Source organism: Giraffa tippelskirchi, chromosome 6, assembly GCF_054371585.1.
Source record: "Giraffa tippelskirchi isolate mGirTip1 chromosome 6, T2T-mGirTip1v1.2.pri, whole genome shotgun sequence".
Lineage (NCBI taxonomy): Eukaryota > Metazoa > Chordata > Mammalia > Artiodactyla > Giraffidae > Giraffa > Giraffa tippelskirchi.
In genome coordinates this window covers 17777916-17792673 of record NC_137280.1, presented here as the reverse complement: position 1 = coordinate 17792673, position 14758 = coordinate 17777916, and the positions used below count along the sequence as shown (strand labels likewise).

The following is a 14758-nucleotide window of genomic DNA, read 5'->3' as shown; positions in this document are numbered from 1 at the left end:
CTCCTCTTTAAACTTTGTGAATAGGATAGAAATGGATAGAAATTAAATTACAAAAAGTACTGCTTATCACCCTTAACTACTGCCTGTAGCATAATAAAGTGTATTTGCAGCCACCAAGTGGAGTGGTTTTTATGTACCATCTTCATCACAGGCAGCTGCCAGAATCCTATCAAGGGGCACATAACAACAGCCTCTTCTTCCGATTTAAATTGTGCCATAGCTCAAGAAGTATCTCAGATGGCTTTCAGCACCAGTTAACATCTAGCAGAGAGTTTAGCACCTAATGGGCACATGATAGAAACTGGCAGGAGAATGGACTGATGGATTAATTAATTCATCACCTTTTATGCTCTGTGAGGTCCTCAGCAGTGTGAGGCAGTGTGGTGCACTGGTTAGTGCCCTAAAGCTGGAGCCAGATGCTGGGTTCGGATCCTGTCCCTGCCAGCTGTGTGACTTTGGGCACAGGTCCAAACTGTTCAGGGCCCGGGGTTTTCCATTCATAGAGTGGGGTTTATAATACTACCTCTTTTGTTGTTATGAGGTTATTATAAGAACCTCAAGGTTTTTATAAATATTACAAGTTTATTATAAATATTTATAAAGTGTTAAATTAACACCTGGCATAATAGTAATCTTTATAAAATATTTGTTGAATAAATTAAAATATATTAAGCATATAGGGATATTCCGAGGTTCCAGATTTAGAGATTGAAAAGCTGGTTTGACCTTAGAAGCAGTGATGCCCTAGGAGCAATAAATATACCCGCCACTCAAATCTTTGTTTCAATATTATTTTCCCATAAAAAGAATCAGAGAAATGACTGAGGGCTGGGGCAAGAAATATGCAGAAAGAGCCTGGATTATCTTATAGTGCCAGAAAGTAAGGAAGCGCTAAAAGAAAAAAGATGAAAACAAAACCAAAATCTCATAAAGGTGACTATGACACAATGTGTGTGGAAAGGTTATCCTGCTAAGTCGCTTCAGTCGTGTCCGACTCTGTGCGACCCCATAGACAGCAGCCCATCAGGCTCCCCCGTCCCTCGGATTCTCCAGGCAAGAATACTGGAGTGGGTTGCCATTTCCTTCTCCAATGCATGAAAGTGAAAAGTGAAAGTGAAGTCGGTCAGTCATGTCCGACTCTCGGCGACCCCATGGACTGCAGCCCACCAGGCCCCTCCGTCCATGGGAATTTTCAGGCAAGAGTCCTGGAGTGGGGTAGGAGCCAACTTAAAGTACTCCCAATGGCCAAAACGGGAACAGTTTGAGCCACAAAATAAATAAGCAGTATTGAGGTATAACCCAAATCTGATAACTATCTATTCTGGTGTAAATAAATGATTGGATAAATATATGAGGAAAATAGACAAATCTCTCCAAATAGTGTATATAGATACTCTGTTTTCTAGGAGATAAAGCATAACTCTGCATGGAGCTACACACAGTTTTTTTCTTCCAAAGAGTACAGTATAGAAACAATAAGTTTTTAAAAAAGAGTAACTTACAGTAGGGGCTTCCCAGGTAGCTCAGTGGTAAAGAATCTGCCTACCAACTTGCCAAGAGATGCAGGTTCAATCCCTGGGTTGGGAAGATCCCCTGGGTAGGAAATGGCTACCCACTCCAGTATTCTTGCCTGGGAAGTCTCATGGACAGAGAAACCTGGAAGGCTACAAGTTCATGAGGTCACAAAAGAGTGAGACATGATTTAGTGACTAAACAACAGCAGTTTACAATAGAGAAACTTGACAAACACTACCTCAAGCCAGGAAATCAAGGTAACATTAACAGTGATGTATCATAATAGTAGGTATCCTTCACGTGATGTGATGAGAATGGCACTTGACCTCTGTGATCTTCCTCTCAAAACATATTACCCCCCAGTCTAATCATGAGAAAAACACAAGACAATTTTCAGTAGAGGTTCATTCTACAAAACATTTGGCCAGTCTCCTTCAAAACTGCCAAGCTCATCAAAAACAAAGAAAGTTTGAGAAACTGTCACAGCTAAGAGAAGTCTAAGGAAGCTGGAAAGCTAACTGTAAGGGGGTATCTTAGGTGGAATCCTGGAACAGAGAAAGGACATTACGCAGAGACTAAAGAAATGTGAATAAAGTTTAGTTAATAATGAAAGTGAGAGAAGGTGAAGTCACTCAGTCATGTCTGACTCTTTTCGACCCCATGGACTATAGCCTACCAGGCTCCTCCATCCGTGGGATTTTCCAGGCAAGAGTACTGGAGTGGGTTGCCATTTCCTTCTCCAGGGGATCTTCCCAACCCAGGGATCAAATCCAGGTCTCCTGCATTGCAGGCAGATGCTTTACCGTCTGAGCCACCAAGGAAGCTATTATTAGTTAATAATAATTTTCAATATTTATTCACTAATTGTGAAAAATATACCATCCCAATATAAGATATAATAACAGTGGAAACTAGGAGTGGGGTATACAGTAATTCTTATTAGCTTCACAATAATTTTGTACTTCTAACTTTAAAAAATGAAATCTTTATTTTAAAAAAATAATGAAGTGATTTGGGAGGGCATACTCTTCAATTTTCAAGTACCAAGATAATGGTATTTTTAAAAATGCTGAATTCAACTAATTTATCTTTTGAGACTCATACATGGAGAATTATATTCTGCATTAAAGTTTTGAATTAAAATAGAGATGTACACATTTATAAAGCATTCAGTTATATTCTCTCCTCGAATGGATGGAGCACTAACAACACAAACCTTTTTTGTGAGAATAATTGTTATTGGAGTTTGAAGTAGATTATCATATGTGCATTAGTTATATATTGTAGCATAACAAATCACCACAAATTTAGTGGTTTGAAACAATATGTAATTCCTTTACCACAGTTTCTATGGATCGAGAATCTGAGTGTATCTTAGCTGGGTCTCGTAAGGTTATAATCAAGATGTTGGCCATGAGACAAGAAGGGGGCAGGTCGCAACCATTAAAGGAACGACATAACCCAAGAACACAGCATAAACTGAATAGAACCAAATAGGTCCAAGATGGCGGACAAGTCAACGTCCACTCTTCCACGTCAGCACGCTAGATGACACACCCACAGGCGCCACGCTTATTCCAAGGCCAACCATAAAGGCCAAAAAGGAGACAGGGACCCAATTCTTGGAAATCCCCGCCCCTTCCCCCAAATAGCTGGAATACTCCTCCCACTCATTAGCCTAAGAAATACCCGCCCCTATAAAAACGGATAACCCCACGCCTTGCCGTCTCTTGCCTTATGAGATGGCCTGCGTGAAGCCAAGAGCTCACACTTGGCAGCCCTCCCAGGGACTCAGATGTGACCTGGGATGTGACCGTCCTCTTGTACCCCACTCTCTTTTCCGCAACAAGTAGGCTGTGTTCCTTTTAGAAGCTTGTTGTTTTTTTTTTTTCTTCTTGGTTCATGTGGTTGTTGGTGGGATTCACTTGAGGTGGTAGGACTGAGGTCCCTTGTTTTCTTGCTGGCTGGCACCTGGGGTGCTTTCATCTCCCAGGTATCATGCAAGGTTCCTGGGCGTGGGCCGTTTGCCTCTCACGGGCCCTGTCACAACATGGCTACTCACTTCAAAACCAGCAGGAGGATCTTGGACTCCAGTCTGTTAGGACAGAGACTTGCATTATGTAACCTAATCAGGGAGTGACTATCCCCTATGGCTTTGCAGTGTTCTGTTGGCTGGGAGCAAGTCAGGCTGGGAGTATAGGTTTTGCTTGGACTCAAGGGGAAAGGATTATCCTAGTGACTGCACTCACTGCAGTCACTTTAGGGTGTGTCCACTACAACTGGAGAGTTTTGAAACATACACAGGCAGCTGGGCATATATGAGCAAACTAAATAAGAGAACAAATCAGAAATGCTTGCTTCTTGCCTTCAAGTAAACTACACCTTGAGGTAACTAAATAAATTTCACTTCCCCCTACAAATACACAACATTATGTTTAACTTGGAGGAATAGTTCTAAGTTTTGAGGAGTATTTGAAGATGAAGGAGTCAGAGAAAAATATTTGGAGATAGCTCATAAATACATCTCTATTTTCCTAATTGGGGTAGTTGTTTTTTTTTTTTTCCTTAGCAGTGAAAAAATTTGCATAAAAATATGTCCTCAGTGGCAACAACATTTATGTGCTTTGAGAACTCTCATTATGAAAGTCCAAAAATATGATCTCATTTTCAACATTTCATGACTTAATTTTCTTCATTTTTGAGACTGTTTAGTTTCTTAATGCTTACGTTTTTAAGTTCTGCCTACTAATAATTATTAATAGGATTGTACTATATAATTTACCTTATGAAAAAATTAATCAATCAGGAGAAGAGGAGAAGAAGACATCAGAGGATAAGATGGTTGGATGGCATCGCTGATGCAATGGGCATGACCTTGGGCAAACTTCGGGAGATGGTGAGGGACAGGGAGGCCTGGTGTGTTGCAGTCCATTGGGTTGCAAAAAGTTGCGCACCACTGAGTGACTGAACAACAACTGTTTAATTTATAATTTTTACATTTTCCATGATGCTTAGATATTTGTATATTTTAAATGTATTAAATACCCATTTTCACTGATTTCTTTTTATGGGTTCTAAATCCTTTTCTTATAAAATATTAAATACAGAAATTCTGCTATTGTCATTTGGCTCCAGCTGTATAATCACCATCCAGATTTTTAGGAACTCATTTTTTTTTTTTCTGATAGCTTCTTGTAACACCAAAATGTCCCAGAAATCCTAGTATTTAGCCATTGGAACTACATTTGCCAAGCTGCTGCTTGCATCTAGAAATAAAGCACAAGCATCCTTTGTTAGACCCTGCATCCAAATTGTGGGTTTGGATAATAGGATGACTGTCTGTGCACCTCCATGGAGGTTAATGCAAACCTATTAGTGGACTGAACCAGAGACCTTTGCTGTTTATGTCTCAGATAAACAGGCAACGAAGCTCATTAGCAGCCAAGGTGACATGAAAATATGTATTGCAATAATTTAACTAAGAAACTCAAAAGAGAAATGATTTCCTGTGGCTCCTCCCCCACCCTTCACCTCCTTTTCAAGTCTCTTTCTGCCTGTGTTTCTTTTTTCTGCTCACTCACAACCACCCCTTAGGCTGTAGCTGTTGGTTCTCCTATGCCAAGGGGTACAAAGAGTTGTTATTCAGAATGGTGAGAACATAATCACTTGTAGCTATTGGGAAAATAACTCATTTAGCAAATAAAGGTCAAGGCGTGCTTGCTTTCTTCCTTCCTTTCTCCCTTGGAGTTGTTTTCTTTGTAGGAATTAAATAAAGGAACCTTTTTAAAAAATACTACACAAAATAAGGAAGTATTAAAGGAACGCTCAGAAGAAGAACATTTGTCTTTGACTGGAAGGTCATAGGATAAAGCATTCTTATCAGAGCTGAAGCTAGAGGAAGGTCTTGGAATTTGCCAATGTTGTTAGCCTGTGGTGATCATCAGATCTCTTTCTCCCAATTTTAGAGGGATTTAGCCTTGCCATGTGATTTCAGATTTATTTACCATTTATCATAATATATAAATCTGGTACTTTCACTTATTACTGAAATTCTGAATTTTTTAGTAATATGAATGAAGCAACCATTAGATCTTTTGATCAAAAGACCTGAGTTTAACTTGAAGTAGAATATTTTCTAAATAATATCTCTGTACATTATATCTGTTTTGTTTCTAGACCATCTTAACATCATTTTGCATTATGGTGATCAAATACAAGCTGGATTTCCTTGTTCGGGAGTACTGAGGTAGCAATTGGTTATGATCATCTGGGTCTTCTTTTGGCATAAGACAGGCATTCACCAGCTCATTCATTGTATCTCTTTATTTAGTACTGTCCTTGGGGCCTTGTGTGGTGCCCACTCCACCCGTCCCACACTGAGCTCTCCCTACCCAGAGTTTCCTATCACAGGTGGATTCTGTTCTTAGTCATTCCTGTCTTGTCTTATTTACCCATTCTTTGCTATGGATACTTTTTCTCTCCAAAAGAGACTGTTAGCTCTTTGAGGGCAAGGATTCTGCCTTCTTGTCTTTTGTGTCTTCACAGTGCTTAGGGTCCTGAGCACTTGATGACCACCTGCCACCATACCCCATGCCTCCAACTCTTAATAGCTGATCAGAGCAGTATTTCCTCAAATCAGGAGACTTAACGTATGTTCCATTTGACTCACCCTGTGCTGGGGGCTACAGAGGTAGGGTGAACCAAGCAAAACAATCACCCCAGACTTTGGGACCCCTCATTCTCCTCTCAGGACCACTTTGCCATTCTCAGATCCCAGGCTCCTTTCTAGGCATCTCTCCTGTGGCTCATTCTCTGAGACTCTGAGGTCTCAGCTGAATATGACACTTGCTAGGGCCAGCTTGTCTAATAGAGAAATCCTGAAAACCAGAAAGATGTCAAGATCCAAAGTAACATATCTCCAGTGGTGAAATTCAGGCACTGTGATAAGCAACAGTGAAGATACTTTTAACCCATCCTCGTCTGGCCTCCCTTAAGTAACACCACACAGGGAGATGCCTACTCTGCTTGTTTATAGGTGTACCCAGACTAGGGACTGTTAAAAGAACAGAAATGTTGATCTCTGTTCTTATAGTGTATACAACCTAGCAGGCGATTGGACCACATGTACCTATGGAGCACACCAGTGTACTGTTTGAGAGTCTTTCTGATCACATAGTTCTGGTTTATAAATCTCAGTTTTTCTACTTTTCAGCTGTGTGGCCTTGCACAAGTTTCTGAAATTTTCTGGAGATCATTTCCTTCATTTATAATTTCAAGATAACAAAGCCCAAGGAGGTCATGAAAATTCAATGAGTTAATGTATGGGCCATTTGGGGCATATAGTATATATGCATGGCATGGGTGACAATGATAATAATAACTAAAGATAGGGAGGAGTGTAAGTCCAAGCAAGGCATCTGAGGCTGAGAAGAGGTGTGTTGATCAAGGCAATGATAGAGGTGGGGGAGTATGGAGGAGAGCTTCCTGGAAGGACCTCCTTGCATCATAGGAGAACGTGAGTGTCCAGTATCTGTGCTTGTTTAGCCACTGATACCTAATCCACTGGTTGGTTGGTCTGCAGAGGCATTTTTTGGCCTGGAAGCAATGTGCTAGGGAGTAGAAAAAGTCTGAGTGGAACACATGCCCAGTGTGATTATAGAGTGGAGGTGCAGATATCTTCACCCCTTCTCTTAACTGTCTGCTTCTGAGTCTCCCTCCTCCATTGGACTGTGTGGTCATCAAAGCCAGGGTCTGACAGTTCATTCCTGTTATCTCCAGGTCACTGTTGAGAGCACATGCTGGTGCTTAATTATTGGTAGAAAGATTAATAGGATAGGAGATGCTGGCGTTTTGCTATGCTACCTCGTCTAGCAACACAAGACTCAGTACAAGTATGAGAATTTATTTTCCCTGCATGCAAGGATGATTTGGTCAAATGAAAGATAGAAATATTGTGGTTCGTGGTTCTTTCTCCAAAGCAACGTTGTTTGTGGAGTCAGAGACCAAGAAAGATGTGACTTAGGAAAGTTGCAACAGCCTTAAAAATGTTGGTTGTGGTGCATGAAAGAAAAACAACAAACAAACAAACAAAAAACCCAAGCTTATAAAACTGAAAGGGGAGTCTGTTACACCAAGCCTGCTGCCAAAAGGGTTGAGTCAGCAGATTGGAATGGATCATTGCGAGTTCCTGCAGCCACCTAGCTTGTGATTTAACACTTCTCTGAGCTTTTGTTCCAGATATATGAGGCTGAATTTATTCTCATCTTATTGTCCTTGTCAAAAGCAATTAAAAAAAAAAAGCTGTATGTTTTCTTTTCATTCTTATTTTTACCTTGCTGTCCTGCTGTTTACAAGATTAGTCTCTCACACTGTGCCTGGGGTGTTTTCTATTCTTGTGTAGTTAAGACTGGCAGAGGATTCTTTGAGCAGCTCTATTTTGAAGAATGGGGAAGCTATGCTGCCCTGTGGAATCCCAGCATGGTGTGGCGGCTCCCCAGTGAAAGAGGCACATAGCTGTTATGAACTTGTGACCAACTATGAAGCTTTGCACATTCAAGCACTTTAAATGCTTGAAAGTGCCCATTGAACATCTCATTACAGAGAGACAGTACCAGATGTGACTTCTCATGAGGGTTGATGCCTCCCTGGAAGTTGCCTGGAGTAACATGAAATGTGATTTCTTTCCAAAATGGAGCACCTGCCGCTTTTCTCCCCAGCACTGGTTGGAAATGATGTCCCCATAGCTCCTGTTCTTCTCCTCTGCTCCTGCATCCTATCTTCACTTTGGTCCAATCCCTCTCTCCCATCTTAATGGTTTCCTCTGTGCCCTGTGTTCAGATGATGCTCCTTCTATCATAAAATCATGGTGGCACCTATGACAAATGAGAACTGGAAGCTGTTCTTTTGCTTTCTTGATCCATGGAATCCAGAAAGGCTGGGGAGTTTGAGCAGATGCTGCTTTGATTACAGTTGCTTTAATTACAATTATAACAGCTCTTAGCACCAACAGAATGACCCTTTGTGAAGTGGTGAAGCAGGCCAAAGTTGGCCTTGTCCTTCTGAGCCTTTTGATGCCTCCATCTTCTGTTGTTGTTCAGTCACTAAGTTGTGTTTGACTCTTTGTGACCCCATGGACTGCAGTATGCCAGGCTTCCCTGTCCTTCACTATCTCCCAGAGTTTGCTCAAGTTCATGTCCATTGAGTCAGTGATGCCATCCAGACATCTCATCCTCTGTTTCCCCCTTCTCCTCCTGCCTTCAGTCTTTCCAGCATCAGGGTCTTTTCCAAAGAGTCGGCTCTTTGCATGAGGTGGCCAAAGCATTGAAGCTTCAGCTTTGGTGGTAGTGGTTTAGTTGTTAAATCATGTCCGACTCTTGAGACACCATGAACTGTAGCACACCAGGCTGCTCTGTCCATGGAATTCTCCAGGCAAGACTACTGAAGTAGGTTGCCATTTCCTTCTCCAGGGGCACTTCTTGACCCAGGGATTGAACCTAGGTCTCCTGCACTGCAGGCAGATTCTTTACCAACTGAGCTACCATCAGTCCTTCCAATGAATATTCAGGGTTGATTTTCTTTAGGATTGACTGGTTTCATCTCTTTATTGCCCAAGGAACTCTCAAGAGTCTTCCCCAGCACCACAATTCGAAAGCATCAATTCTTCAGCACTTAGCCTTCTTTATGGTCCAACTCTCACATCTGTACATGACAACTGGAAAAACCCTATCTTTGACTATATGCACCTTTGTCGGCAAAGTGATGTGTCTGCTTTTTAATATGCTGTCTGTGTTTGTCATGGCTTTTCTTCCAAGAGGCAAGCATCTTTTAATTTCATGGCTGCAGTTACCATCCAGTGATTTTGGAGCCCAAGAAAATAAAATCTGTCACTGCTTCCACTTTTTCCTCATCTATGCCATGAAGTGATGGGACCAGATGTCATGATCTTAGTTTTTTGAATGTTGAGTTTTAAGCCAGTTTTTTCACTCTCCTTTTTCACCCTCATCAAGAGGCTATTTAGTTCCTTTTCACTTTCTGCCACTAGAGTGGCATCTCACATATGAGGTTACTGATATTTCTCCCAGCAATCTTGATTCCAGCTTGTGATTGATCCAGCCTGGCATTTTGCATGATGTACTCTGCATAGAAGTTAAATAAACAGGGTGACAATACACAGCCTTGATGTACTCCTTTCCCAAGTTTGAACCAGTCTGTTGTTCCATGTCTGGTTCTAACTGTTGTTTCTTGACCTAATCCCCTATTTATCTCAGGACTTCCTTATCAGGGTAGATAGCACTCAGTACTTAGGCCCCTTCCCTTACGTGCAAATTTCCTTCTATGAAAATTTCTAGTCCCAGATATTATTCCTTTTGGGTTCTCTCTGTGATATAAATATGGGTGGTATTGGGTCAAAGATACGTATACTGGATGTGCTTCTCTACAGTAGGGGAAATGTAATGAAACTCACCAGGCCTCAGATGACCTGTGTTTATAATTCTAGTTTTGCCACTTATTAGCTAGTGACCTTGGGTTATGTTACTTAACCTTTCTGAATATGCCCAATACAATAGAATTGGTGAGTCTATACTAGCATGTCTTAAATGTGAAACTTTTACCTCCCAGGATTATCATGAAGCTCAAATGAGGTGAAGCACTGGAACTCTCTCTATACATGAGAGAGATTCTGTGCAAATGTAAGGCTGGAAGGCAAGAAAGTGCCTTAACCATGTCCACAGTGTTAGCTTCTTGATGAGACCCATGGGGTCTCAAGAGTCGGACATGATTTAAGCTTCCTGCTGTAGCAGGAAGCTTCTACCTGGCCTTAATATTTTCAGTAATCTCAGTTTATTGAGCCTCCATTTCCTCATTCATACAAAAAAAATGTCTATAAAACCACATTGACTTGCCATGAACAATTATGAAGTTCCTTATGCTAGTGTCACTTGGGACTTATTGTGTGTTTTATAAAATGTTAATTCCCTTTTCACTTTAACATGTTCCTCAAGAAGTGACTCTAAAGAGTCTGGTAAAAGAGTGTCCATATGCTTCAAATCTGTCTGTATCTGAGGCAGGTCCAATAACCAAAGTGGTGTCAAAGCTGCTCAGAGGAATGATCTAGTCCAAAGGTAACATTAAATAGATGTACATTGTTCTCTGAAAGGAGGATGGGTGCTGATAATACATCCACAGGGTGACATGGAGCTGGTTCTAAGGAACGGGGAAGAAGATGAGTAGGGAACTCGTTTTGGCACAAAATTAAAGAGGACATCATATACCCGTGAAATTTCATAATCAAGATAAATAATGCCTAATACAATATGTGTTAGTGTGTACACACACACACACACACACACACACACACACACACACACACACACACACACACACATACATATATATATAATTTGGCTGTGCCAGATCTTGGCTGCAGCATGTGGGATCTGGTTTCCTGACCAGGGATTGAACCCAGGCCCCCTGCACTGGGAGCGTGGAATCTTAACCAATGGACCACCAGGGAAATCCTGATGCAATATTTTTAAAAAATCAAAACTAATGCAAAAAAAGAAAAAAAAACTATGATAAACAAAACATCAATTGAAAATAATGTTGACTTTTTAAAATATTGTATTAAAATATTTATTTTGATTACTAAGCTTTTTGGTGCCCCCTGAAAATTTGTGCCCAAGGAGAGTGAGTTCCTCAGTCCATTGACCTTGTCCTGCCCCCACCCTGGGGTAGTATCCACAGGGCTGGGGGGAGAGTCTCAGAGAGGGCTTCCAGTGCCCACGTCTTATGTGCCCTCACTCAGTCAGGGTCCTGAATTTGGTTTAATTGTAACCTTATGAAAAAGAAAACACCATATCAAGTGAAACTCTCGCATTCTTTCTAATCAAGTGACCACAATGAAAGGGTTTGGAAAGAAAATATGAAGTCAGTTGTTCACCAGAAGCTTGATTTAGGTTGGGAGTTGGCAGACAATGACCCACATGCTGGCTGCCTGTTTTTGTAGGTAAAGTATTATTGGCATACAGACTGGCTCATTTGTTTTTGTGTCAATGAGGCTGCCTTTCTGACGCAATAGCAAATTGAGTAGTTGCAGCAGAGACTGCAAAGCTGAAAATGTTTATTATCTGGCCCATAGAAGACCCCTGATTTAGATTATTAAAGTGCTCAGATGTTTTTGAATCAGCATGGAGGGTTGGCAGCAATTTAGAATATGTAGTTATTTGGAGATTCATGTAATAGAATTCAAGGACATTTACAGAGAATATTATAACTTTCCGTGTGTAAGAAAAGAGAGAAGTGGGGAAGAACTCAGTTTAAAAAGTAAATCAAGAGAAGCTGCTGAGAGCAAGAGTGGGTGGGGTCTGTGTCAGTCTCTGCCCCAGGAGCCCTATCAAAATCCAGCTGTGACTTGACATCAAAGGATATGAGATGCTTATGAGAGCTTGACATCACCCATATTTAGAGTAAGCCAGAAATCGGTTTGTGGAAAAGTACATCTACTCACATGATCATATAAATGATTTGTAGATTTAATTACTTCACCCTGTTCATGTGTATAATTTAGAACTGACTTCACAAATTCAATACAGGACACCAGGGTTTGATCCCTGCATCAGGAAGATTCCCTGGAGAAGGGAATGGCTACCTACTCTGGTATTCTTGCCTGGAGAATTCCATGGACAGAGGAGCCTGGCAGACTACAGTCCATGGTGTTGCAGAGTCAAACACGATGGAGTGACTAACACTTCAGATATTCAACAAGCATTTAGTGAGCATATATTTATGCAGAAACTGCAAGAGTTGCCCTCAAAGTAGTCTACTAAGTGTGAGCAAACTGATAGGAAGGTCCTAACAATGTGTTCTGATATGTCTTGAGCTTAGAGTGCATAGAGGTGACCACAGGAGGTAAAAGGAGAAAAGTCAACTCATAGATGTCCCTAAATGCTGGCTAGGGAACTTGAACTTTAACCAGGAACCAACAGGAAGCTTCCTTGATCAAGAAAGTGGCATATCCATATTGGCACTTTAATTAGGATGTTAACTGAGTGACAGTTTGTGGAGGGATGAAGGGTGGGTGAGAATAGAAATAGGGGGACTAATCAGAAGGTGATTTCAATAACCTGGATAGCCTAGGTGATTTGTAGCCACACTGAAATGACAAATGACAAAGACTTCAAGTTAGCAGTATCCATGGAAACGGGAAGAAAGATCTAAGAAAGCTGGTGAGGATAAAATTGACTAAGATTCATCCAGTTGATTAGGAAGGCTACTAGATTTAGGGCTGAGGTGATTAGAAGGCTGGAGAAGATATTACTAGAGATAGAGAAGCCAGGTAGAGAAGTAGATTTGAGGTCTAAGATAATAAGTTCAGTGTTATATATAATGAATTGAAAATGCTATATAATATCTAAGGCAAAACAGAGAAACATATCAGATGAAGAGAGAGAGGGAGGAAGCGGGGGAGGGGGGATTGGTGCTAGAGATGAAGGTTTAGAAATGATCTGAGATAAGATAATCATGAAGACAAGAGCATGGAAAGCATCAATGAGGGAGGAAGTTTGTGGAGATGAGCATTAAAGAAACAAATACGGTGGAGCTGTCTGTAAAATACAGGATGCATGGTTAAAGGAATAATGTTTTAGTATAAGACTGTCCCATGAAATATTTAGGACATATTTATTCATTGCTGATCTGAAATTCATATTTAACTGGGCATTCTATATTTTTATTTATTAAATCTGGAAACCCTAGACTATGGGAATTGCCCATGTTTATGGATGGTCAGGAGAGGAGATAGTGAAGAGCCAAGGAATGGACAGATAGGTCCTAGGAAAGCTAGGATGTTGTACCATCATGGCATCAGAGCGCAGAGTGGGATTCATGAGAGCTAAGCAGAAAGATCAAGGTCATTGCATTTGGCAACCTGGAAGTCATTAGGCACCTTGAAGAAGGCAGATGAAGGTCTGATTTTGTGGGTTAAGCAGTAAATAAAGGAATAAATTTGGAAATAATCAGTGTAGACCCTTCTTTTAGGAAGCATGAAAAACAAGAGGAGGAGAGAGATGGGTTGGTAAAGGGTAACAAAATAGAAGGCAGATTTACAGGATTAGAGGGGTTGAAACTTTTTCCAGCTTTAGAGAAGGAGATGAAGGAAGTAGCATCTTGAAAATATAAGAGGAGTGAAGGGGATAATGGGTGGATCAAGCTGTGGATGATGCTGGGAGGTGGGGGGGAGAATCTGAACATAGAGAGATCAACCTTTGCATGGAGGAGGCTCCTTCTCCATCCAAGTCATGATGAAAGGAGGGGTTGATGGATAAAGAGGTAGAAACTTTGAGAGCAGGGAAGAGAAAGGGACACTTTTAATTTTTTTTTTGCTGTCCAGCTGTGCTATTGAGACCGTGTGGTATGGAGGAGGGGTTAGGGGAGCAGTAGGGGAAACACTCAGGCTTGGGATACTCCCTATTTTGCTGGTTGCACAGGACAGATATGATGCAGAGCTCAAAACTACATGTAAATCATCTAAGCAGGAACCATTTATTTCCCTCACATTGTATTTTCCTCCAGCTCTAGCAATCCATATTGATTCATAACATAATTGAATTGCTCACTAGGGAAGGGAAAAATGACAGAAACAGAATTGAACAGACTTGCTGTCCTCCATTTTGTTAAACCAGGAGATCTTAGCCATGGAATGATCAGGGTCATTTATCCATGTCACAGTCCTAGAAGTGACATTGGTTGCCAGTCCTAGACAGCATTTCTGGGGACACGTAAAATTCCTAGTCTGTGATTTTCTGTCTCCACCATTGTGTCACGTGGGGTTAATGACTTTGCCCTGTCACACCTAGCATACCAGGGACTCGCTGATACGTAGGCAGCACACAGTGATTCCAACCACCCTCTTATCTCTAGGAGCCAAGGTCAAAAGATGGCCAGGATAGTCTGCAATTGAGAGAGAGTGAGGCTGAGGAGTGAAGCAGCCTTCAGTCTCTTAGCTGCTTTTCCTCTCTACTGGCAAGAGCAGGGATGCTTGTTTGCTGCACAGGGAGGGAGCCATTTGCAGAGCTGCAGAAGCCCGAGAAAGCTGAGAAAGAGAAGGAGCTATTTTGGGGAGAGGGTTGGGCAGTACTGTCTGCCTGAGGAAGCTCCTAGAGCCTCCTCCTCCAGAGCATTAACATCCCCAGCCCCTTCTCCACAGCCTGTCTCTCCCCCTCCTCCTCGCCCCCAACACAAAGGC

At 41.4% G+C, this 14758-nt stretch overlaps 1 protein-coding gene across 1 annotated transcript in view; it reads left to right on the top strand.

Moving 5' to 3' along the window:
* Positions 1-14758, top strand: part of NCALD (neurocalcin delta) — a 439752-nt gene that overhangs the window by 235950 nt on the left and 189044 nt on the right. The gene's annotated exons all lie outside the window — the stretch shown is intronic.